Source organism: Eleutherodactylus coqui, chromosome 8, assembly GCF_035609145.1.
Source record: "Eleutherodactylus coqui strain aEleCoq1 chromosome 8, aEleCoq1.hap1, whole genome shotgun sequence".
NCBI lineage: Eukaryota > Metazoa > Chordata > Amphibia > Anura > Eleutherodactylidae > Eleutherodactylus > Eleutherodactylus coqui.
Genome location: NC_089844.1, coordinates 93,799,794 through 93,826,200, shown reverse-complemented (window position 1 = coordinate 93,826,200; position 26,407 = coordinate 93,799,794). Strand labels below are relative to the sequence as shown.

Here is a 26,407-nt window from a genome sequence, read left to right as displayed (position 1 = left end):
CGTGCCGCTCGCCTCCTGGACATTCGCTTCACCTCAGGATTCTAATAAAACAAGAAATTCTGATATTATTTTTAATTTTTTGACAAAAATTGTTGCAGCAGCAGAGCGGCGGTGATGGCGAGGAGGACGAGCAGCCAGTGCCAGGGAGGGGAGGACTGAGGTGGGAGAGGGAGCGAGGATGGAGCCAGTCACACCCAGCCGGGGAGGTTCCCGTCAGGAAGGCAGGGACAGGCCGGGACCCTACTGAGGAGCATTGTGCGCTGAGGAGCCCGGGCGGACGGCACACAGGCCGCGGCAGCACTCAGGACACGGCCGCTCCCCCGCATGGAGGACGGGCCTTCCATCTCCACCCTCTCCTCCTCCCATCCTCCTCCCTCCCCCTCCTCGCCGGCGCCGCCGTCACTCTCCAGCCGGGAGCAGAGGGAAGCATAGAGGCCGCCGGGGGTGCGGGAGCCGCGCTGGGAACACGTCAGGAGGGCGCTGCGGCGGACAAGACACCGGAGCTGAGGTGAGAGCGGCGGGCAGGAGCCGCACCGTGCCGGGGGGCCTGGGAGGCATGCTGGGCTGTGGGGAGGGGGCACATGGACTACATGTTATATGTGCTGGCCATGATGTCATTCCAGGCATCGTGCCTGTGTGATGGGCGAGGAGCCGTGGGCATTGGTGGGCACATCACATGCTGCCAGGGCTCCGGCATGGCACCTGGGGGCACTGGTGCTATATGGATGGCTGCATAGTGCCTCAACTTATGGCCGTCACCCGGGCGCCGCTGTACGGCCGGACAATAGTAGTATTTATCTTACAGCGCCATTATATCCAGAACGCTATATGTATATAACATGCAACAAAAAAGTATAATTACCATCAACTGGGCGAGGGCACTACCCACAGAGGCGGTAGATGGCGCAGAATATGAGAATGGCTATAACCGCTGGCAGTGTGAGGGATCCTGTGAATGGCGCACCTTGAGGCGTCTTATTGAAGAGCGTGGCGACGCATGTGTGTGATCACTACTATATTCACGTCTGTGGGGTGAGGGAGATCGCCATCAATGGAGCTTGGATCACATGCGGACCGCCACTCCGTTCGTTAAAGCGAGCAATTGGTCCGTCCTGGACGAATGAAGATGGCCGCGCCGCTTCTCTGCCTACCTAATGCACATTGTATGCACCGGTAGTCTAAGACGCTACGTGTTGCCGCTGCTCGGCATTGGCCAATCAAAGTAGCCTCGTAGGGTGCCGGAGACTCACACTGAGTGGTTGCCCAAAAGAGTGATTACTGGTGCCCGTCACTCCGGGTGACTACAGGACCCGGCGGGGCGAGGGAGAATCGCTTACTTGTCGGAGGCCCATGGGTTTTAGCTTGCCTGAAAGCCAAGTGACAATCGGCTTGTTTATTGTGAATGGAGGCGGCGGACGAGATCTCCGCTGCGCTTCGCCTCCATTCGGTGAGCGAGTACCCTTAGACTAACGATGCATCGGGTAGTCAAGGAAGCGGTTCGACCATTTTTTAGTCCAGGACTGGAGGATTGCTTTAAGATTACTTGGGGTGCGCTTTTCTCTTTCTCGCAGGGGTCCTAGCGGTCCCCCCACTGGTGATCATACATTCATTACCTATCTTGTGGATAGGTGCAAAACATATTTAGTGGCAAAACCCCTTTTAAAGGAGGTCGTACGAATATTTCAAGCTAGCCCCTAACTCGGAGGTAACTTGCTGACCGTTTCTGCTGATACCGCCGCTGATCTTCAGAGCGGGACTCTCATGTCCTCCTCTCCTGATGCTCTGGGGATCACTTCTCGCCACGCAGTGACTTCATGAAAGGAAGCCGAGCAGGCACGGTCAGCGCTCCATTCACCTCGGTGGGGCTGGCGTAAATAGCTGAGCTTGGCTATCTTCGTCCCATGGAAAGTGAATGAAGCGCTAGTGTGTAGTAACCCTGCAAAAAGGCTGATGGGGGATGCGGCACCTCTGTTCTTGAGATCAGCAGGGGTCTTAGCGATGAGACCCCCACCAATCAGCAAGTTATCCACAGGATGGGGGATAACTTGAACTTTTGGTAAACCCCTTTTAAGGTTTGTTGTCCCATATGAGCGATCATGTGACCACATCTATGGCTGCCATTGCTGTGATTGGATATATGTATGTAAGCAAGCAATGCTGAAGCCATACCAGGAGCCAATGCACTTAGAAATTGGCTGTCGTTTCCTAACTTCTTGGGTCGTCTTCCATTGACGTCCGAGTGGTTAGTAACCTATAGGGTGTTTATGCCGTATTCTATAGCGCTGAACGGTTTCTGGATTTTCCCATGAAGAAATCCATCCGGCTTTCAGCTGCCATATTCTATGTATGCCTTCCTTGATTTGTCTATGTAAATGCCGGCCCTGTATGATGTCTCGCCCCGGGGGCAGCGAGCTAGAGGCCGGACTGATTACACTAATGGCCATAGCCTTGTCTCTTAGGGAAGTCTTGCAATTCAATTTGATCCTTCCCACCAGCCCCCCAGGGCACGCATCAGAGAACCGTTTGTGGACCTATATAAATTCCACTTAGTATACCCTAAGGAAACAAACCAATTAAAGATGCACACAGGCTTCAGTTCTGTGATTCAGCAGTTAGCATTTTATTTAAGCGTTTTACTTGTTGGAACATGCGGGATCTGAGTAAACCTCAGTCTGTTCCAGGACTCCTCTTAGTGGGAGATGGAGGTTGTACTAGGAGTCCTCTATTATCGCAGGTTTTAAAGTATTAAAAACGTAAACTTTTCTTATCAGACTAAAGTTGGGAAATCCTCGGATATGACCTGGTAATACAGATGTTGTAATCCAGGCTGCTTGAGACCACCGGAGGTCAGATGCAGGATCCTGCGGGGCTTCGGGACAGATGAGAAGCAACTGGTCTCTGAATCTTATCTTCTGGATTCAATCAATCTACCCCAGCCCTCAATTATTAATCGTCTCCAGCGTGCTATGTGGCTCATGCAGGCTTCTTGTGTAATGTTGAATTGCGCAATTCATCTGTAGGTATAGCATTAGCTTAACTCATTTTCTGTGTACATATATATATTTTTTTTTTTCTGGTGGTGCAATAGGATATTGTATCTACTAGGGTTGTAATAATTGACGACACATAAATAGTTATTACAGGGCTGAATAGAATAATAGCTTATAGGCCAAAATAGGCGCATTTTCTAAGCTGCCTAAAGAGATTTTCACCCAAAAAATCATTACTCCCCTTCAGTTGTGCTCTTCCATGTGTTTAAAGGGTGGCTGTTGTAGCTTGTACGAGAGGGAATCTGCTCACCCCTATTTCACTGTATAACTAGGGTTTTCGGCAGCCTGGAGTTAATACGTCCATGATTGCCAAATTGGCAGCCATATTGGTTGTATCGGTTTACACAAAACCAGTATGTGAGCAAAACCCAAGTTACTTCCATAAGCTTGGAGGGACACTGTCATACCGTCAAGTGCCGTTCCTGAGAACCTGGACATGGGGGCTCAAAACCCCAAAAAGACACGCGTGTCATGTACCTTCTCAGGCCCTGGACTCGGTATGACACAATGTATGTTTTTTTTTTTTTGCCCAGAGCATCCCTTTAAATCATAGAGTGAAGGATAAACGGTGCAACATGGTAAAACATTGGTGTACTTTTCATGTTAAGAAGCACCTGTTTTTTCTTTCCTTTTTTTTTTATTTTGGGGAAATCTACCACATTATCACTGACATTTGCTCTGGAAACTCCAGTTCTGTAGCTCGTTCCCTCCAGGCTGCGTATTCTGCACTTTTCTTCCAGCCTCCAGGTCACATGACCAGTACTCTGACAACATTTTGTGCCCTGCAATTAATGGAGCAGATCTATGACAATTGGTGAAAAGAAAACTGCCTTTTTTGCCCTAAGCAACCATTCAGAATGCTGCCCAGAACCTCCATCGATCCTCTCTTCGCCAGGTCGCTGTGTCCGGATCTGGAAGTAGATGTCTCTGTGCACTCCGCAGTATGCAGCCACTGCTCTTATTGACGTGAATCGCAACTGTGCTACCACTGCTAAGTGTATGAAGCCGTCTGCTTCTGGCTCAACCTGAGGATGAGCATCAATCTTCAGAGCTGGACAACCCCTTTGATGTTCGTGTCTAGCGTGGACATACATTATTGGAAAAGTCATCAAAACAACCCCTTTATAAAGTGAAGAGGCTTCCCTTACCGCTGGCGTTCAGCTTCTGCCTATACCATGATGCCGGCAACTATATACATGTCTATAATGATGGTTCGTACTACCTTGACTATGTGGCTACCAGTACTTATATTAGTTGTTAAAAGAAAGGTGCACTTTTGAGCAACTGTAAAATTGTTAGTTATTTGCCAAAAACTCTTTTTTTTTTAATCAAAGGGTCTTGCTGATATAAAAATCATTGGTGGCATCCACATGATTGCTGCAGCCAATAGGAGCCCTGCAGCTGGACATCTTGCAAACCTAGTAGTCCCGTGATGTCACGGGTTGCATACCAGGTGCTAAAGCAGCACTCCGGTGCCACGATAAGTACCTGTATGACATGTACTTTATGGGAAGGGGGGGGGGGGGGGTTAAAAAGGTAATTGGACCGCCCCTGTAATATGTTATTATTGATGGTGCTTTTCACAGCAACTTTCTGATAACGTTTTGGTTGCGGAATTTAACATTCCCCATGGTTTTCAGATCCAGCAGCAGATATGAGTTGTCTTACGTCTGGACTCTGTTCACAGACTACAGGCTGCCATAAACAGCCGCTAGTCGGCATCCTGAAGTGTCTGCAGGGCAGCTATGGGGAGTTTTAAAATTGCTGGTAGGTTTACCCGTATACTCCGCCTAAATTAAGTGCTTCCAATGAGGACAATATACTTTTAATTTCAATATCGCGTTCTAAGTATGATTTTTTTTTTATTTTTTTATATCGCCAATAAAAGAAAATGAACAAGTCGTAAAGTTCCAGCTTATTTCTTCATCAACCCTCTATACAGAAAGCCTTGCAATGATTTGGTGGGGGGGTGGAGGTGATAAACTACTCAACACTGAATAATTGAGGCCATGTTGGTGGTTGGTATATCTCCATGTGGAGCGCATGTAATAAACGCGTATTGCGGACTGGTGATGCGCAGACACAATAGAGAAGGCAGTCATTGACGGTTTCTTCTTGCTTTGAATGGGTGAGCCCTTAATGCAGTGTGCAGAATTAGATTATGTCTCTATGAAAGCTTCCTATTGTGGTAGTTTTTTATGACTTTGACTTAACACGATTATAGTATTTTCAGCTTAGTATCCGTTCGGAGGAGGGCGCCTCCTGAAGTAGTAATGGGCCCTTGTTTGGGCCTCCAGTTTGTAAGTTGTGTTCTCTACAGAGAATGCTAATAAGCTCATCTTTTGTATGGCCACTCTCTAGTACTTCCTGGCTGCGCTCTTTGATGTCTTTCTGTAAGGGCTTTGTTCTCCATATAGCATCTGAAATTCGCAACTAAATTTAATGGCAACATGTATCCGTTCATCTCACACGTCGACGACTGCTCTGGGCCGCAGACGCCAAGACATTGCTGGCAACTTCAGAAATGCATCTGGCCTCAAAATGTCCATCTTGGAGTGCAGAATACATCTAGGACACATCATTGCTCTTTACCCTCCTTCTCCAGGGTCCTTGTCACCTCTGAGACCCTCCAATGTGATGATGTAAGTGCTGCTAATTGCCAACCAAAGCGAACTTTTATAGGTCTAAGATCACTTGGTTCAGCTGTGGTTTCATGCTTTTATCTAAGGCCGGCGTCACACGAGCGTATGTGCATTTGCCCGCGCATCGGCGCAACTTTTTTACGCTCTAAACAAGACTTTATTGCACGCGTATTGACGTATTTTACTGTACTTTCTCCGCCCGCACGCAGCAAACAAAGACGCTCCGATTGAAATGGCCAATTCGTCTAATGAGTTTGAGATGAGTAATTCCGCTATAAAACGAACAAGGGGTATTGCGCATTACTGCGTGCATTTGTGCAATCCCCATTGGCTTCTATGGGGACCTTTGGTGCACAAAAAGGTAGAGCATGCTCAATTTTTTTTTCTTTTTTTTTTGAGTAACCGAAATGCACGTGCAAAATATGGGAATGTGAACAAACCCATTGAAATCATTTAGATGTAGTTCAGGGTTTGGGGAAAGCTGGGTGACAAGTATAATGGATTGAATTAATCATAATCTACGCAGCGCCAACATATTCCACAGTGCGCTCCAATTTAGGAAGTAAGGAACAAATTAGCCTCTCTTCATATTGGCGTATTTGTGTACATCCGAGGTTACTGTCGGGAGGATTTATGATGGAAGCCTTCGGGTGTATGTTTCAAGGGATTGTCCAGTTATGGATGAAATTCCCCCTACAGTGCCCACTGTGCTAAAATAACAAGGACTGTACTCACCTGTCCTCTGCCGCCATGATCCAGCGTCGCGGTCCCCGTGTTTGTTGGGGCAGATGATGTCACCTGACCGCTGCAGCGTCACCATTCCAAACTCCTGGCCGCGCTGGGTTGTGGCGGCAGAAGATGAGTAAGTTACTGCTCTTTTTGTTTCGCAGTGGACGCTATAGGGGGAATGTTGTCCTGTAACCGGACAACCCCGTTAACGGATGCCAACATCCATAGGCTGCCATTAATAAAAAGTATGTCACACCTTTTTAACTGCAGATCTCTGCGCTATTCCAAAAAACATAAATCCTGATGAAAACCAACTGAACGCAGGCAAATTTGGCCTTAATGTAAGTGGGGGCTTTCCTGGCACATAAGGTAAATGTACACTGCAGTCAACTGAGAGACAAAGGGAGGCAGTCCCCGGCTAGAAGAGCTTACAATCTAAGGTTACACACACACGGGCGAGCGCGATATCGGACGTGAAACGTGGTCTGATATCGTGCTCACGAAGGTGCAATTATCCCACAGATGTGAAACCGCCTGACATCTGTGAAGTTCCGAACCCCTTGTGCGAGTTTCACCTGTGATAGAGGATCGGAATTGATTTCAATGGGAAACCTCGCATGGCACAGCATGTGGCAGCCATGCAATGCATTCAAGCTCCCATTGAAATCAATGGTGTTAATCTCCGAAGAACACGCAAAGATGGAGCGTGCGACGTATATATGACTCCATTCAGAAGAATGGGGTTTATATGTCTCGCAATGCACAAATCTTGCGCAATTTTCTCGACCGCGTAAAAGCGGCCAAAGGATGCTTTCAAACTGAACAATTAGCATTTAAACGATCTTCGTTGCGTCTACATGCGAGCGAATGACTGACTGATGAGCAAGAAACGTACGCTTCTCATTCGTAGTTCAGTTTTCTGTAGGACTGAAAAATCAGCGTTGGCTCGTTCATTTGTCGTTCCGTGTATACCCTTCCCGTTGAGTGTTTCACATAGGGAATGTGAGCGCTGCACGAGTCAACGTCTAAACAGGCTGCACGGTCGCGGACGGGCTGATGACGTCACCAGCTCAGTCGCTTATGCAAATGAGAATCATGCAGTGTAAAAAAAAAAAGCCTGAAGGTGGTCACCCCACAAGCCGAGAAAACAAATATTAAAATAGGGGACATCTCTAAAAATACGTTTTTCTACTGTCTTCATTTTTATAAATATTTAGGGGACATTTTTTTTTTTCCTATTTTTTATTTATTTTTTATTAAGTGTATATCCCGTAATATGTAGGGTTTTTTTTTTTAACTTTCATTTTAGTATTTTTCTGATAATTAATTTCTTGAATGGTCAGCGGACAAGTCTTTATATTTGCTCCGTTTCACAGATCTGATATTGGGATATGTTTATATGACGGCCCCTAATTTGCGCTTCTCTCCAGATGAACGCTACTTGGGAGGAACGGCCGGAGAGGTGCTGCAAGCGGTGGAAAAAAAGGCAAATGATATGTTTATTGAAAATTAACAAGTCATTACACTACCTTTTGGCCAGGCAGCAGTAGTGAAATTAAACTCTCAGTGGGAGAGTCAGCGGGACGATCTGTGACCAGTTTGCATAGCAGCCAAATTGTGAAATCATTCGTTCCTGGATGAGTCTGTTTTCATTTTATTCTCTGGATGAGTAGATTTTGGAATTTGTCTGAATTCGTGCGTTTCACACGTCTGATTTCATGCGTGCTAACGGATAATTATACCTCGGGTTCCACATACTAAAACTTCCACAGCTTATTTGTTACTTACAAGCTGACTGCACATTAGGGATTTCTGGCAAACTTTGTCTGAATTACTTTTTGTTCCTGTCCGAACTGGGAAGTTTGTCTTGGATAATAATAGGAGAAACTCGGCCCGCTATCACACTTGGCAATCCGCGTTTTAGCTGGCGCTGCAAGGCGATTTTCAGGCAAAAATGCCTTTGTCTGTGAAATTCCGATCCACTCGCACGATAGAGGATCGGAAGTATTTTGCATCAATTTCAATGGGAAACCTTGCATGCACACGGCACAGCATCCGAGAGCCATGCGATGCATTCAAGGTCCCATTGAAATCAATGGGCGAAAAGGTAGAGCATGCCAAGATTTCTTTTCCCTGCACTGCAGCGTATCCTACTTATAAGATAAAAAAAATCGCAGCATGTACAGTTTTTTTTTTTTTTTTAAGTGTTTTTGTTCAGGAATCGCCTATTAGTTCCTATGGGATGCAAAAAAAAAAAGAAAATGTTGCTCGCATGTAAATGTTTTTTTTTTTTTTCCCATACGAGACTAATGCGATTTTTTTATTTTTACTATTGAAATATGTCATTTTAATGCGTTTGAAAATCGCATGTGCAGCGATGTGTTTTTCTTGCAAAATGCATCTCACTCGCAGGAAAAATGACAGGTTTGCAAGTGTGATATTAGTCCTGGTTTCTCAGATCTATACTACGCTCACCTATGTAAATGCGGCCTAAAGGTACCTTCATACTGGACGACTGTTTGGCGCCCTCCAATGTCCCAATGACTATCACTCCTGGAGCGATAGTCGTTCAGTGAATGGAGGAGCGCGCCATGGAGCTTCTCCGAACGCCCGCCTTCAGTCATATGGAGCAGGCAGTCATTCAAAGATTGAACTGAGCAAGAAGTCGCTTGTTTGTTGTTTCATTGAGCGACTAATGAGCGATTTCTCGCTCTGTTCAGTCAATGGCTGTCCGTACATGGGGAGACTATCGGTGGCAATCTCTGTTGCAGTGGATTATTCAGGTCATTCGTTAAAGAGGAAAATCGCTGCTCAATCTCTGCTGTGGCCTGTCAGCTAGTCTGGGCTTCCATTGCTGGGACGCACCTCTGTTGTTTGGCAAGGACTATTTTTTTGGCTACAGCACTCGCATGACTGGTAAAAACAAAGACCCTCGGCAGATCACCTCTTCAGCAAATATCTTCCTTCAGACATCTTCTGTCAGGATTGTTAGTGTCACGACAAGGTACCAAAAGTTGGCAGAATGTGGTCTACATTGGTGTTTTCAGTCATCTAAAACCTTGCATAGGGCCAGTTCAGTTGGTGGAGCCAAGAGCGGTGGACATATACACAACCATAGAGTGTTTTATCTGTGTACTACATATATATCGTGTGCATGTTAGGGGGCATATATCAACAGACTCTACATCTATACTTTATATATGATTCTTCCTGGAGCATATTGCATGGAAATATCTAAGGGTGGTTTCACATCTGCATTGCAACTGCTGGCCGAAGGTTCCATCGCAGATGCGGCTGCAAGTATTGCATGCAGAGCTTTTTCTTCTGACCCAAAACTGGGCAGCTGTTCGGAAAGCGGGTGGACGCCATTATAGTCAATGGGGTCCACCTGGTGCTATTCAGCTCCATCTAGAGATGGAACCGTTGAGCCGCAGGGATTCCCCTTTTCTGCTCCCCGAACGGAGCAGGAAAGCGGAATCCTCAGCACTGGTGTGAAAGCCGCCTAAAGTCCTTACCGCTACCTGCTACACCCCTTTTTCTAGTATCTATTTTCTGGGACAGGATTGTAACACAATTTGTATCGGGGTGACTTAACATTGAAGACGAATAATCGCTTGAAAGATTGAATGCAAATGACAGTCCTTCCATGTAAACACGGCCACCAACCGTGACGAGCGATGATTCAATCATGAGTTGCTGGTTGTTTAATTTCAGCTCGCCTAAAAAATAGTTGCAGGTTGATCAAAAGCCGTCGAGTGTAAAGTCACACTCACTCATATTTAAACAACTTGCTTAAAAATTAGCACGGGGATCTGCCCCACGAACGTCATGTCTGCAAATAACTGCGGCGACTTTAGACGAGTCGATTCTCATTTGAACCCGCGAGCGACGTCACCGCCAGCTTGTTGGCTCTCATCGCTCAGTCTTTCAGATTTGCTGCAAATGAGAACGACTGAACGTTTACTATTAGAGATGAGCGAGCATGCTCGGCTAGGGAGGCGGGGGTGAGCGGTGGGTTGAGGGGGGGAACGGGTGGGGGAGAGAGATAGCGATCCATGTTCGTTCACCGTTCAGTCATTGGCTCACATTAATCTTTGGTCTATCATTCACTTTCGCTTGTTTTGGGCTTTTTGTTAAATAATTGTGTCTAAAAGTATCTTTCTGAACGGTCCTCACTGTGTAAAAGCCCCCGATGCTTCTATTACCTTCCCTGAGCCCCTGAACGGTGGTTACTCCGTGTAAAGGTACCTAGTTGGAATTATAAAGTGCTGTATATTCTCAGAACTTTGGAATGTAGTTTATCGCTACCTTCCAGAGTCTCGGGATATATATATATATATATTGCTCAGAGATCGGTGTTGTATGCCGCTGTGGGATGCCATAGACTTTTTAAATCTAGTCCCACAATGTGTTCATGTTTTGTTTGGATCATTGATTGCACTATTGTGCTGACTGCTTGTTCTGCAGCAACTAATGGAAGTGCCAGCTGTGAATAGACCTATTGTGTGAGATGGAACTGTACGTTATTGGGGGATCCGTTATCAAAGTGACCGGAAAGTCACAAGCCAACCGCTACCAGCTGGCATCTGGCCGGATCGTTAGCCGGCAGTGCTGTGATGTCCTTCAGCTGCTGCTCCCTGTCATCGGACTTCCAGGCCATAGTGCAACTGACTAAGATAAGGTGTGGCAGGAATGCCGCTTCATTCCCTTATCTCTGCTCTGATGCATTTCCACACTTTTCACCACGTGGTTTTTAGAAAATTGTATTTGATTTGCATATTTTACGATCGGCACCCGCGATACGCGCTAATGTGCGTCCATTGAAAGGCATGAACTTTCAGAACTTCGCTCAGATGTGTAGATAGGAATTGCGGTTTCCGCTAGCGGAATAAAAATAAAAGCATGCTGTATTCTTGTGCGGATTCGAGTGTTCTGTCGCCTGTACACCATTAACATTGCAGGTGAGCGGTGGAAACGTTTGCCAGCTGGAGGAGAGAGGGCTTTCTTACACGCGGATGATACGCTGTGCGTAGTGTATATCCGTGCGGAAAAACTCTCACATTCGCGATCTTTCACAATTACTTTCCGCAAATGATCGCAGGTCTTCTGCATGTGGCATCCGACCCGTTCGTGTGAGCGCGGCCTTATGCTGGCCATACACGCAAGGCATTGTCCCACTGAAATCACTCATTTTGGCCATTCATCGCTTGAAGAAGTTAAAGGAAAACCTGTTAACGTTCATTTTTGATGGCCAACAGCAGTCTATAGCCTGCCAGGAATGTGACCCGTGAGGCTGGCTGCAACGGTGATGGGGGTTGTTCACCCATGCAGCCAACAGGAGGTCGGCAGGGACGTCATCCATGACCTCTCATATGCCTGCCTCAGAGCTGCTACTTAGAAGCCTACGTGACAAAATTTATAGGATGCCACCCGTCAGATGCCATGATGCCAGACCACCGATATGGTGGGACGGGGGGTATATTTCTTTTATATAGTTTGTGCATGAGGAGCCCAAAACTATGTAAAAGTAATAATGTACAAAACCCATTTAACATATACAACTCATCCCAAACAAAATAAGCCCTTGAATAGCTACAGCGACAGGTTTTGGCTCTTGCAATGTAACAATGAATAGTCGCTTAGTCCTTAAAGGGGTTGTCTCGCGCCGAAACGGGTTTTTTTTTTTTTCCAATAGGCCCCCTGTTCGGCGCGAGACAAACACAAAGGATGGGTTAAAAAAAAAAAAAAAGATATATTACTTACCCGAATCCCCGCTCTGCGACGACTTCTTTATTCCTTCTCCAAGATGGCCGCCGGGATCTTCACCCACGATGCACCGCGGGTCTTCTCCCATGGTGCACCATGGGCTCTGTGCGGTCCATTGCCGATTCCAGCCTCCTGATTGGCTGGAATCGGCACACGTGACGGGGCGGAGCTACGATGACGCGGGACCAGCTCTCCGGCACGAGCGGCCCCATTCACAAGGCAGAAGACCAGACTGCGCAAGCGCGTCTAAAAACGCCAGAAGACAGCGAATTTAGACGGATCCATGGCGACGCGGAGCAGGTAAGTGAATAACTTCTGTATGGCTCATAATTAATGCACGATGTACATTACAAAGTGCATTAATATGGCCATACAGAAGTGTATGACCCCACTTGCTGCCGCGAGACAACCCCTTTAAGGCACCAAATCAGGTGGTCATGAAGGGGTTAAACTGTCAATTATAAACCAAAAACATCACAAAGCGACCATATGCTTACTGATATACTAATAACGGGGGAAGAGGTACAAACCCCACATCCCTCAACATGCAGACAGCAATCACACGGGCAAGGCACTGATGGACCGCCATTCACACCCTCCTTATACTGAGGGGGGCGCTGCTTAGTACTTGCACAAAAAGGCATATACATGATACATGTAGTGCACCATGCAGCCTGCTAATGATATCCCTTATAAACCAGTTTAGTCTGGCATGTTTCCTCCCATTTCATGTGGCAGTGTACAAAGGTATTGTCCAACAGAAAAAAAGGATGTTTGCCATTGGAATCTCTGGACACGTGGAGTCCAACCTGTATGTAAGTGCACACAAACTGCTCCTGGCCACTGTGCATGATGCAGACTGCTCCCCGCCAGCATGCATGACTCCTGAGTGCCCATGACTACCTTCTAATGGGTATGGGCGGCAGGGTTTGTTAGTCCCCACAAGTATAAATGGCCGGGTCTCTTCTGCGCTCATCAGAATGCATTGCTGCACACACCACTTGTATTTGCCCTTTTCTGTGTCACTGCGGTTTTGTTTCTTGTTTGTTCTCCCCTTCTTCCCCAAAATGCATTCTAGATGAAAGAAGGATTTCAGTGTGCGATGCTTTCACCAGGAGAAGCTTGCTGGCAGGAGTGTCAAACTTCACAGATTTGCTGGAGTGTTGAAAATCTCATAATGTCATGTTTTATTTAGCTGAAACAGTGTTTCTCATTCCTCGCTGCCCCCTCCCTGTTGTGGAGATTGTTACAATGTATTTGGGAGTTGTATCTAAGTAATATTATTGGAAACCTGCTGACCCAATGACACAGCCTATAAAACTCTCAGGGCTCCTTCACACTGGCCATCGCCATATTGCTGGGAGAAAAATGGCGGCAACAGCGCAACTTTTTTCCTGCTTATTCTCACAAAAACTTCACTGCCACTTCTGATATTTGTTTCACACGGCTTTTTAAATGCAAAAGTCAATAGGACTTGCTAATGTTAAAAACGCATTGCACGAAAATCGCAAGTTCGTGCTTTGCGATGCGATAAAAAAGGAGGCTCCATAGGGAAATAGGGGAGAAAAAAAAATCCAAAACTCAGAAAGATAAGGCACGCTGCGATTTTTTTATTTATTTATTTATTTTTCTTGCGGCATTGCATGAGTGAGAACATTAAAAATGATTGGTTTCATAATTCTGTTTTCACTTACACTCACATTGCGCAAAAATTGCACGATTTTATTGCAGCTGTGAAGGCGCCCTTATAGTGAAATGTAAAGGGTTTTTTTCTTTGCAAATTCATTATAAAATTCAGTGACTTTCTAATATTCTTTGTTCTTCCAGTCGCCACCATTTTTAAGATCTCTGCTGGTTTTCCAGATCACTGCTTGCTGTAAGTGAATTGAAACATTCCTGTTTGCATCCAGAAAGTGAACTCGCACAGACCGAATATCGACTTTTCTGCAATACTATCCAGTCTAGGCAATCCTCTGGAAGTACTTATCTTACTAAGGCTTTGTTCATACCTGCCCCAGCAGCTCCGCCACAATATAGTTCAGCATGCTGTGCTGTTGACTAGGAATATGTTGGTGGGCATGACTGAAGCTGGGCACATTCCATTGCAGTCTATAGATCTGTTCTGTGATGGGCACAGTTTGTTTCCTTCACGGAACGGATCAGGCATTTTGTTTTCCTTTTTTCCATGGCGGATAAAAAAAACAGAAAGCTGAATGCAAATGTGAACGGAGCCGAACACATCAGGAGGATTGCCTAAGTGGGTAGAAAGCTCTGTGTGCTTGATTTTCTTTTTTTGCTTTTAGACATAAACAAGAATGTTTCAATTCAGTTGCCTTGAAAATGGTGAGGAATTAGGTTGGCACCCATAGCTGTAAGTAGCCGTACGTGAGGATGTGATCACATGTGCCGCCGATCCCCATACACTATCTTCACATGTCTGTGCGAAAAAAGTGTGCGGGGCTCAATTGAAATAAATGGGCTATTGGCATTGCGAACCTGAGATTGCGCGCATCAAGCACAATGACCATACGCTCGTGTGAGCGAGGTCTGATCAAAAGTTACGGAACTTGTACGGTAAATAAGCATTAGTTACATAAAGCTGGGAAAACCTTTTTCTGCTGCTATAAAGGCCCTTTTACACAGTACAATCGTTGTGTGGATTATTGTTAGACTGTTCACACACGGGCGTTAGGGCCAGTTCGGGGTTTCCGTCTCTGCTCTAGTTTTGGAGGAGAGAAACTGATGTTAAGCAGTTCGGTTTGTTAGAGGAGAATAGCGCCATTTGCAGCATTATTTTTTCTTCAAAAACCGTAAACCTGACGGAACAGAAGCGATCGGAAGCCTTTCTGTTTGCTTTCTGTGTTTTTAAAACCCCATTGAGATCAGTGGGAAAAAAAACATTCATATTTTTTTCGTTTTATTTAAGTTTTTCTCCTCCGGAAACGGAGCAGAGCGATGGAAAACCTGAACTAAGTCCTAACGCAGGTATGACGGACGAAATATAGGACACGCCAATGTCCGTTTACAGTCTAATACTAATGAATTACTGTGCACAACAGCCACTATTGTACTAGGTTTCCTAGTTCAGCTTAAACCTGCACATTCAGGTTGGCCAAACGAGCACTTTGTTTCAGTGATGGTAAGGGGGATAAGTGTCTACCCAAGGGTTCTGGCACCGCTGCTCTTGGGGGAAACAATAGTATGGAAGGGGTTTAAATCAAAGCCCTTTTTTTTGACCAGACTTTAAAAATAAATTGAGAAGTGAAATCCTTTAGCGCAGATCTGATCTACACAAGTAAATCATCACCCTATAGTCAAACAGGAAGGCTGTGCCATCTGCTGATAACCAAGCGGCTACACCCAGCACATATCAAATATTTTGACAACCGGCCTGGAACCATTTTTTTGGACTTTCTGCTTTATTGTGTTCTTAAAAAGCAATTTGTCAGTTTGTATTTGCTATAAAATCCGCCCGTAATGATCCATTCACGGGCGTATTTACGGTCTATATTTTTTACCGACTGAATACAGACCACATACAGACCCAATGAATTAAATCGATGTGTTCAAATGTGTTGTTTTTTTACGTAAACCTATGATGCATGTAAAGAAGGAAAAAAAATCACAGCATGCCCTATTTTGGTCCGTATTCACCTTTTTTTTTTTTTTCTGTGTGGCATCCTGCTTTCTGTGTGCTTTTCACGGACCAGAATTGCATATGCTTGCCTGAATGGGCCGTAAGGCTGGGTCACCTTACTGTGTATCAGTTGTGGCGGGCCAGTGTTTTCAAGCAGGAGCCTTACAGAACTGATGATATTTTGGTGCGTTGTATCGCCTCGGTCCAGTGTCCGTAGCCGGAATAACACTTTGTGCAATATGTTTGTCTGCCGCAGGGAGGCATCTTGGTACGCTTGGTTCTGGCGTGTTCCATAGGCTTCTCTGTAGGGAAAAATCAGCACAAGCAACCTTTATGTAACCCAAAAAAACTCTTAACAAAATAAAATTTGTCAAAAAAAAAAAAAAAAAATCTGCATTTTCACCTTCGAAGCGCCTCTGCTTTGTCGGACATCTTCAGCTCCATCCGAGCAGTTCTATAGATTGGCGCACAATCCCATTAGGGCATATGAACATAAAGGAGCGGGGTACCCACTCAGGACCTTACTCTGACCCAGAACACAGAACCATTCTATATTACAGGGTGGCCAGTCATCTGAATGGCCATCACATAATAGTACACCGTGTCTGGCCGGCGGTGGGATTCCATGACCTTGGGGATATTAGCTATTCGCCCCACGTGCCACATTCTGAAAGCTATGGTGTCTGATAAGGGGTTGTATGTGATAAAACAAGCTGTTGAATCACAGAACTGTGAGAGATGTAATGGTGGCCACACTGGTTATCACTGAACTGTATGATTAAACCAGCTAGGAAATGATTGGATAGAACTGTTAACAAAGCAAAGAATTGCCAGTTTTTGTTGATATTTTTGCCTTTGGACATAAATGGCAATACATGAAATCCCTTGAATCTAGCAGTGTGATGGAGGTAAATAACTGCCTGTTTATTAGCAGCGGCTCTGCCCAGTATTCTTTGAGATTTCCATAGACACAGCAGTCAGCGGGAGCTTCTCGGTGCTCCAGACTGAGCGCATGCCAGAGGCACAGAGGGCAGCCCGGCACGGAGCACTCGCATATGCCACTATAAATACCCACATATGTTACTAGGAGGAGATTGCAATCTTCACTTATCAGCCACCTTAGCGGCAACAAGCAAACCACTGCCAGAACGTCCTGCATTATTGGTGTACTGCCAACACACAAGGAGCACCTACACATCTCACGCTGCAGGACAGGAATCCATCTAGGCGACGACCACGTCAGAAAAGAGGAATAATCAAAGGAATGTCTGGGAGATTTTCGGAAGCAAGCAGTCTTGTGAAAATCTTGCAGAGCGCACAGAAGTTTAGGACCTTTTACACTACCCAACAACTGTTCCTTGCCCAATCGCGTATAAATGTACCAGCAAGGCGCCAAAGAAAGAGCGAATGCTCATTCATCAGCTGATCGTCTCCTTTTTATAGGAGCCACTACACATCTCCCCGTGTGAACAGCAAGTTGGTCAGCTGGACCAGAATAGCAATACTGGGAAGAACTATCCTATTAATGTTCATTTGTCCCTGTACAGCCCATTGGTGTCCTGTGTAAACCTAATGAACAAGCGCGCACCGACATGCTTGTTAGCATGGTCATATAATATGCCCATGTTAAAGCGCCCCTTAACTTCCTCCTCGTCCCTCTTTTAATTTCTGGCTGGTCATTTCTGACCGCCTTTTAGAAGGAGCGATCATCACAAAGGTCTGTTCCAATAACATCTTTATAGTCTCCATTAAACAACTTTAGAGCATTTTTTCTTATAAGTCTGTATGGTGCTGCTGCTCTGTTATCTTTCCTAGGAATGTATGAATAAATTGACAACTGGGTGTTACCATTCCCACTTGTCAAAGGGGTGTGTCCCTACACAGTGATGGCACTGATTGGTCAGTATCAGACAAAGTAGAGCCACGCCCCAACTGGCAGCACCCAGCCAACCATTTTATTTAGAAATATCCAGGCGAAATGACAGAGGAACGGAAGAACATAAGAGTTATGAGAAAAGATGCTCCAGAATTGTTAGTAAATACCTGTATTCCTGAACTAAAACAAGTCAAGGTGCTGTGTTTGCACTAGTAATACAAAAGAAGCTATATCCACCTTCCCTGCTTTCATTCCGCATGTGTCTTCACTTCCAGGTGTAGAGCAAAGACGCTATGACAGTCATGTGACTGTTGCAGCCAATCACTGGCTAACCTCCGCCCCATTTTCCTGGTGACAGTGATTTCATCGCCTGCACCTGGAAGTGACGATGAGCAGGGACTGAACGCATGCAGAATGAAAGTGGCGAGGGAGCAGGCGAGGACACTTTTAGGTTACTACTGCATTCCATATATATATATATATATATATATATATAAAAATATTTTTCTTTTAAGAGCGAGAAAAAAAAAAGACTTCATGGAAAATCACAGAGAACTGCTGGGATTGCTTTTTATTTTAAGAATTTTCTACACTTAAAAAGGTTATTCCATCAGTATGTGGTGCCCAGAGCAAGTACAGGTTGTGTTCTTGGCACAACCCCTTCAATGTTCATGTTCAACTACTTGGAAAAAAGGTTTACTTATCCTCCAAAAATAGCAGCTTTTCAGAAAATGCATAGTGTAAGGCATTGCAAAATCTGCGGTTGGCGTCCGCACCAAATACCATTCGGAACATGCTATTGAAAAGCGCTTCTTCCTGCATACTCGTGGAAACAAATTGCTCTACTTGAGTGCGGATGCGCACTACAATAGAAGCCACGGCCCATCCACAATTGGCATTCTGGACAGGTTGCTAGTACCCGCATTAACGCTTAGCGACAACGTTGGAAAAATAAACTTTGCAATGCACTGTGTGAAATCTGCAGTCCAATCCACACCAACCCCCCCATGTAACACATGTAGATTTAGTGATGAATTCATGGCGAAATCTGTACCCGTAAACAGCGAGCAGAATTCCCATCTATTCATCCTGATAGAACTGGTTACATTAACTAAACTGCACGCTGAAGCATGTTTTCACGTATGCCTATTGATTTTAATGAGAGCTTCTATTACACTTCCATCACTAACCGCAGCGAGGATGGAGCTGTCAACATCCGTCACGGGGGCTGTGATCAGCTAATTGCCTGGGGTTTTGGCTGGTGGACCCCTGCTGGTCAACTGTACAAGGGGTAAAAGTCCTGGAATACACCTTTAATGATTATATCCTGGTTGATTCCATTCCAGGTAAAATATCCTAAATTTATAGCACTGAATGGGGAGGTTCAGTCTTATTTACAGATTGAGTCTCCTAAATGGGTTGTATGGCCAGTATCACATCTGCATCGGATCCTCTGGCTGGAGGTTCCATCGTATATCTGGATGAAGATACCGCACGGAAAACTGCTGAATGCTGCGCTTCTTCTTCCGTACAAAAGTCTGGTAGCTGGGTGGGAAGCAGGCGGACCCCATTGACTGGGGCTGTTCAATTCTGTCCAGAGACGGAGTCGTTCGGCTGCGGGGATTCCCCTTTCCTGACCCCTAAATAGAGTTGGAAACAGGAATTCCCCTACGCAGGCGTGAACCCCACCCCCCTATTGTGTACATAGTGCCATTGTGCATTTTGCGTTTTGGAAAACAAACTACAATATCTGACCTGTGGCATCCAAGGATTCTGATGATGTGAACTTGGCGCTGGCACGTTGCTGCGATTATGATGAGCTGTACCATGCAGGTTTCAACAATACTAAAAATGTTAGGAAGGCGATCGCTTGCATGTTAGTACAAAGCCGGAATAACTTAGCTTCGCTCCAGTACAGACTGCCATATAGAGGAAGCTCTGCTTCTACTGAACCCCATGTGATGTACATACAAGAGCTGCAACTTTACCTATTAGGTCTCTTGCCATGAACTGACCGCATGATGTAAATTTACCGCTAGCAGCCTGTTGTCACACCGGATTGAATTAGTCCTCAGAACAGAGCGCAGTTGCAGATTTTGTCAAATAGGGTGGCTCTTTTCCTGCAGCATGCGCTCCGCAGTTTAAACCGCTGTCAGATCCACTCCGTCTAGGTGCAGAATGCTGTGGGCATTCCGTTGTGGAATGCTCAGAGTAGTTTCGCCACGTGTGACAATACCTTTTATACTAAGTGGGACTGAAGTCCCATTTCTGTTAGCTAGAACAGGGCTGGTTTGTCTAGTTTATTGCTGCTTTGTGGCGTTGATCCCACATTGACTTCCCCTGGTTTTGGTGGGGTTGTGTGAAGCAGGAAATTGCCTGGTTCTCAACCACATTGTGAAATGGCATTCCATGAAATCCCACGCACCACAGTGCAACATCTCCCACAGTTAGACGCTTTGCAGATGCAATTTACCTTCTAGCTAAATTAACACTTTGTGGCAATCATCCCATGTAAAAGGACCCTTAAAGGTGGATTTTGTCATAGATTTGCCAAATATTCCCCCATATGTGTTTTTAAAGGGTGAAATCCCCAGTGAAAAAATGGACATGCTGTGGAAATCAAAATTTGCACTGCAGGTCAATTGGCACATGAAAAATATCTGCAGCGTTTCCATAAGATTGGTTAATCTAATTACCTTGCTGGCAGCATGGAGTTTACTATGCGGTTTTGTATTGTACCTCGCGTGCATTTGTTTATGATTAGAAAAATGTGGCCTGTTCATAGGGTGCCTCGTATTGTAACGAAAGGCCCATTTACACCAGCCAATTATCTCAAAAAAATCGCTAATCAGCGTTCGTTAAAGTGATAATCGGTGTGTGTAAAAGTGTGCCCATCGACCGCTTTTCGGGCACTGCTGGCTGATCATTAAATTCAGTCCAACAAAAAAATCGTTGCTCACTTTTATCAGTCGTTCTCCACGGGGAGTGCTGATAGCATTGTTTCCCCTTGGAGAACTAAGGATCTGAGCGCAGATAATAGCCTTGGACTATTAGCTGCGCTCAGCGAAGGCTTCATTTACACACCTAATTGGTACTTAAGAAGATGGCTAGGTACTTAAAGGGGTTGTCCCGCGGCAGCAAGTGGGGTTATACACTTCTGTATGGCCATATTAATGCACTTTGTAATGTACATTGTGCATTAAATATGAGCCATACAGAAGTTATTCACTTACCTGCTCCGTTGCTGGCGTCCCCGTCGCCATGGTGCCGTCTAATTTCGGTGTCTTCTTGCTTTTTTAGAGGCGCTTGCGCAGAATGATCTTCTCCCTTCGGCTTGGCTCGGAAGCATCGGCGTTTTGGCCCCACCCCCTTGTACGCGTCATCGCGTAGCTCCGCCCCATGACGTGTGCCGGTTCCAGCCTCCTGATTGGCTGGAATCGGCACGTGACGGGGGCGGAGCTATGCGATGACGCGTACAAGGGGGCGGAGCCAAAACGCCGATGCTTCCGAGCCGAAGGGAGAAGATCTATCTGCGCAAGCGCCTCTAAAAAAGCAAGACACCGAAATTAGACGGCACCATGGCGACGGGGACGCCAGCAACGGAGCAGGTAAGTGAATAACTTCTGTATGGCTCATATTTAATGCACGATGTATATTACAAAGTGCATTAATATGGCCATACAGAAGTGTATAACCCCACTTGCTTTTGCGAGACAACCCCTTTAATACTTTATGCAAAATGATCACTCAAACTGTCGTTTGAGCGATCTATGAGCGATCTACCTGTGTAAATCGGCCTTAGGGTGGATTCAGACGACCGTATATCGGCTGGGTTTTCACGCCGAGCCGATATACGGTGTCCTTATCTGCAGGAGGGGGGGTGGTAAGAGCCAGGAGCAGAAACTGAGCTTCCGCCCCTTCCCCGCCTCTCACCACTATTTGAAATGGGAGGGTGGGACAGGGGCGGAGCTAAGTGCCGGGGCTTAACTCCGCCCCAATCTCGCCCCCTCCTATTGCAAATAGTGGGAAGGGGCAGAGAGGGAGCGGAAGCTCAGTTCCTGCTCCTGGCTCTTCCATCCCCTCCCCCCTGCAGACAAGGACACCGTATATCGGCTCGGCGTGAAAACCCAGCCGATATACGGTCGTCTGAATCCACCCTTAAGTTGCAATGCCGGACAAAACCTCTGGGCAGGTGTGGCGCTTTTTGCTTTTAAGAAAGCAGCCATGTTATTGTAATCATGGACAGCCTCATAGGGTGCTTTCACATGGACAGAATTATTGGTCTTGTGGAAAATTGTGCACCAAAATTCTCATGGCTAAAGTGTGGATTTTGATACTGAATTGAAAATGGCTTAAATCGACCTGCAGTTCTGCATTGAAGTTCGCATTTAGCCATGTGGACTTTGGTGCTGATTTCTGCATTTCTCTGTGTCATGGAGGAATTATTCCATTATTTTCATTGAATGGCTGTGATTGTATTAACAAGCGCTGGCCCTTATTGGCTGAACTGAGGCCCTCAGCCAATCGCAGCCAGCGATTCCTGGAGGTGTGGATTTTCCAATCCCCGTCCAGAAGAGATGCTGAAGACCAGTGCCGGGGATCGGGCAGAAGATGCAGCGACGCCCCGGACAGCGCTTCTAGGTGATGTATGTGTATTTTAGTTTTTACCTGCAGCTAGGGCTTAGTTTAGAGCTTTGACAGTAGGATTTCCCACAGTCAAAGTTGCATCGCACCGCATGAAAACCGCGTTTTTATGCGATGCAACAGAGAGGAAGGCTCCATAGGGAAACATGGGCTACAAAACCTCGCAGGCCGCATCCATATTGCGAAACCCGCAATGTTTTTGTGTCTCAATGTCGCAGGCTACAAAATATCGCTAATGTGAAGGGATCTGTAGGAAAGCATGGGCTTCACATACATGCGATCTGTAGCATTGTCACAACGCGATAAAACTGCATTTTTTTTTGTTTGTTTTTTTTGCCGCCTGTATGAAGGAGGCCTAACTGTTTGATCTGTTTTTACATCTGTATATTTTATTTTCTTCTGGGAAATACTCATTTATGTTTGCCCAATAGAAAAGAATAACTTGCACACAAAATAGGTCATGCTGCATTTCTAAAAAACTGCCATAAAAATACGGCCATGTGAATAGATACGTAGATTTACATTGGCTCCACATTGCGGTTTGCAAAGCACGGACCAAATACGGCGCTAAAATACGCTCGTCTGAAAGCAGCTATAATGTGAATAAATGTGATGGAGGTATGACAGCTGATCGATGCCAAAGACATGAGCACGAAGTGAATGAGCGAGTCTTAGCTGCCGGGGGTGACATTTCTTTACAGCTGTAAGAAAGGTCTTATATGCAAACTCCTCCAAGTACATCTAGATGATAAGGCAATGTAACATGTCCTTCAGATTTTGAGAACATATGAATAGTGAAAGTCTGGGAAGTCTCTGTGTGTTATGACTAAGTGATTAGTAATCTCCTTGTCACCTCTTGAAGGGATGGTTCATTGATGTATAAATGTGTTGGCTGGCAACTATGTGAGGTAGGAGGGGAGCAGCCCGGACATGGATCATGTTATCATTGCCTCAAGCAGTCTGTAAAATGTGTGGGTAGTAGCCAAGGAAACCACCTTTTTCTTTACTTCAATCCACAGATCATTGTTTAGGTCCGCTATGATGTACAGCTGGGATAGTCAGTATTTCTGGGATGCTTTTACACTTCACATAATCCAATCTAATCTTTAGTCTTCTACGATGGGTTCTTCCCTTCACTAATTTAACTTTTAGTCCACTTTTATTTCTTGAAGGGAACCTGTCATGTTAATCATGTAGTTCTATCTGCATGTTCAAAGCAATAACACAGGAGGAGCTGAGAAAACTGATCGTTTTCCTGAAAAAAAACGGAACTGTCAGGGCTCCTTCACGCTAGCGATCGCGATATCACCGCCAGAAAATCAGGGCAAAATTGCAATTGTGTTCAGGTGATTTTGGAGCTTCAGCGATGCTTTTTCCTGAAAACAGCACGCATTACTGCCGCCTGCGATTTTCTTATGTAAAAAAATTACAGGAACATTTCTAATGTTAAAAACGCATCGCAAGTTGGTGTGCTGCGATAGAAAGGAGGCTCCATAGGGAAACGGGTGAGAGAAAATAGCAGATGCCTGACAGCTCGTCCCAGTGCTAGTGGTTCCTGAGCCTTTACACATCATCACTAGTGAATGGACTCCCTTCACAGTAAACAGGCAGTCATTCATAAGTGAAGGGCTGCCTGTTTACATGGGCTGATCCCGCCATCGTTTACTGCATGCAGAAACTGAATAGCGAACGAGAAACGGACATATTCTTGTTGAGTCGGGACAGGCATTTACACTGAGCGATTTATTTTTGGCCAGGGTAAAATAGCCCTAACCTCTTCCCTGTGTGATTGTGCATACAGAAGTATCTGTTAATTGCTGTCAGACCACCCACGGAAACCAAAAATTACCAGAAATTGATATAATCTAAGTTGTACTGCTGTTATATAGCGTTTTCAGTTCTGCCTCTGCTCTTTCTCAGGGCTCCGCTTCAGATGCCAAAAATTGCATTCAGACAGATACCTGGACGGTACTGTGGCTTCCTGTATGTGGAATGCAGACCAGAAGGTTTCCATCCCGGGCAGTCTTTTTAGCTGGATAGTAAAGCATTGTGCACTGCGATTTGCTATCCTTTTATTCACATGGAGCACTCAGGTTGCAGTAAAAACCCCAACAAAAACTGAATCGGCAAAACCATGTGCATTTTTGCCGATTTGGTCTTTGGTCTCCGTTTCAAAAGATTTACGTCGCTCTCAGGAAATATTCACACGGGGGAGGTGGGGGGGAAATACACCACTGTTTCACATATTAAGTGTGCACTGGTTCAGGTTTCACTCACTGCCATTCTTGGCATGCAAGTAAAATATGTGAACCTGAGTTGAGGGGGCGGAGTGCGCTCTCAGAAAAGGGCCTTAACACTCCATAATGTACATTTACGGCATGGAGGTTCGGGGTTTTTATGGAAGGGGATCGGTAGCCAATCCCGCTCCATACAATGTGCATGCCTGCTGTTTGCTACAGCTACACCCAGTAGCGACAGCTGTGTTCAGCACTGCTGCTGGTGGCGGCTGTTAACCCTTTAATTTCTACTGTCCATTCTGACAGCTACATTTAAATGGCCAATCTGAGTTCAGGGGTCCCCATCATCCCTCCCACCCCCCATTCCTCCACAATGAGATTGCTGGCTTCTGTTTGGTTGTCATGCCTGTGGCGTGGCTTGATTGCCTTTCAGATCACGGTATAATGTGATACTATGGTATTGCATCATGGCGCCTGACGCCTATAGAGACTAAAAAAAAAAAAGTGTAAGAATCGGTTTAAAAAAAGTTTTATTAATTATTAAAATAAAAGTAAAAAAAAAATAATTTCCCCATATTTATGATTAAAAAAATTAAAAAAAATTTGGTATCGCTGCAGCCATAAAAGTCTCATCTATCAAAGTAACTCTTTATTTATCCTGCACGGTGAACATCGTCAGAATTGCACTTTTTTGGTCACCCCATCTCCAAGCAGATATACAATTAAAAAAAAAACCATCAAAAACTCACATACTCCAAAATGGCACTGACAGAAGCTACAGGACGTCCCACAAAAAAGCAGCCTGCACATAACTATATCAACTAAAAAATTAAAGTTATGGCTGTCACCAAAATTCGCATGGCTAGTGTACAGATTTTGATGGGGAGTTGAAAATGACTTCATTCTGCTGACCATTCCACATTTGGACTTGTGGATTTCTGCTGCGTATTGTAGAACAATTCGGTTCCATGTGAAAGGGCCCTAACACTTGTGGAATGGCAAGTAGTCATTGTCTGATTAGTGATGGCTGGGCCGCCGGTAAACCCTCTGATCTCGATAACACAGGTGCCTGTATCACTGACTGACAGTACTGTCTCATATGGCAACACAGCCTCTTCTAATGAAGGGTCAGAAGTAGCATGTTATAGAGAAGAAAGTCCAGAGAAGTTGTCGGGGCTCGAGGATACAGTGGGGGAAGCCTTATTACATTTGTGGTTCTATAGTCATGGCTCCAACCCTGTGTGTAGCATCTGTCAGAACTACCGTAGAATGTGAGTTGGTAATATTTCTCTCTCTAGTATAGTAGCTGATCTGAGTAGTCTCCAAATAACAGCTGAACATATTTTACACGTCCTCGCCAACATTCCTGCTTCTGAGCCAGCAATAACTAGAGTCCCGAATATTATTTTAACCTAGCAGCTACTTACAATGAAACGGTCTACAATTACGCTTTAAGTGCTTGTCTTCTGCTTCATGTCTATTCTCTTTATTTCTTGTTGTTTTTTTTTGTTGTTTTTTTATTTGAAAGGGAACATATTAATATAAAGCCGATTTAAAATGAAACTCAAGTGTTTGTAATTAGTAGATATAAAGATGTGTCCGTTTCACTTTTCTTGAATTACATAAACTTGTACAACTTGTCATAATACCAATTTGTAATACAATTTCGCACCATCCACTTAGAAAAGACAAAACATATGCATCTTGGCATACTTCCATTAAGCGTATGCACTGGGAAAAGCTCCCGATTATATGGCCTGTACGTTTTAATAGAGGCTGTAATGGACACCCATGGCTGCTTTCACGAGGTCAAGAAAATGGCGCAA

General features: G+C 45.2%; 1 protein-coding gene across 3 annotated transcripts in view; it reads left to right on the top strand.

The window, feature by feature from the left end:
- The first annotated feature begins 246 nt into the window (after positions 1-246).
- The window catches only part of RAPH1 (Ras association (RalGDS/AF-6) and pleckstrin homology domains 1), a 137,458-nt gene continuing 111,297 nt past the window's right edge, over positions 247-26,407 (top strand). Inside the window, exon 1 of one of the 3 annotated variants that reach the window (XM_066576072.1) lies at positions 247-508. The gene's annotated coding sequence lies outside the window, so the exon portion shown is untranslated. The remainder of the gene's footprint in view (positions 509-26,407) is intronic. The other 2 variants (XM_066576070.1, XM_066576071.1) reach the window with 2 other exon arrangements.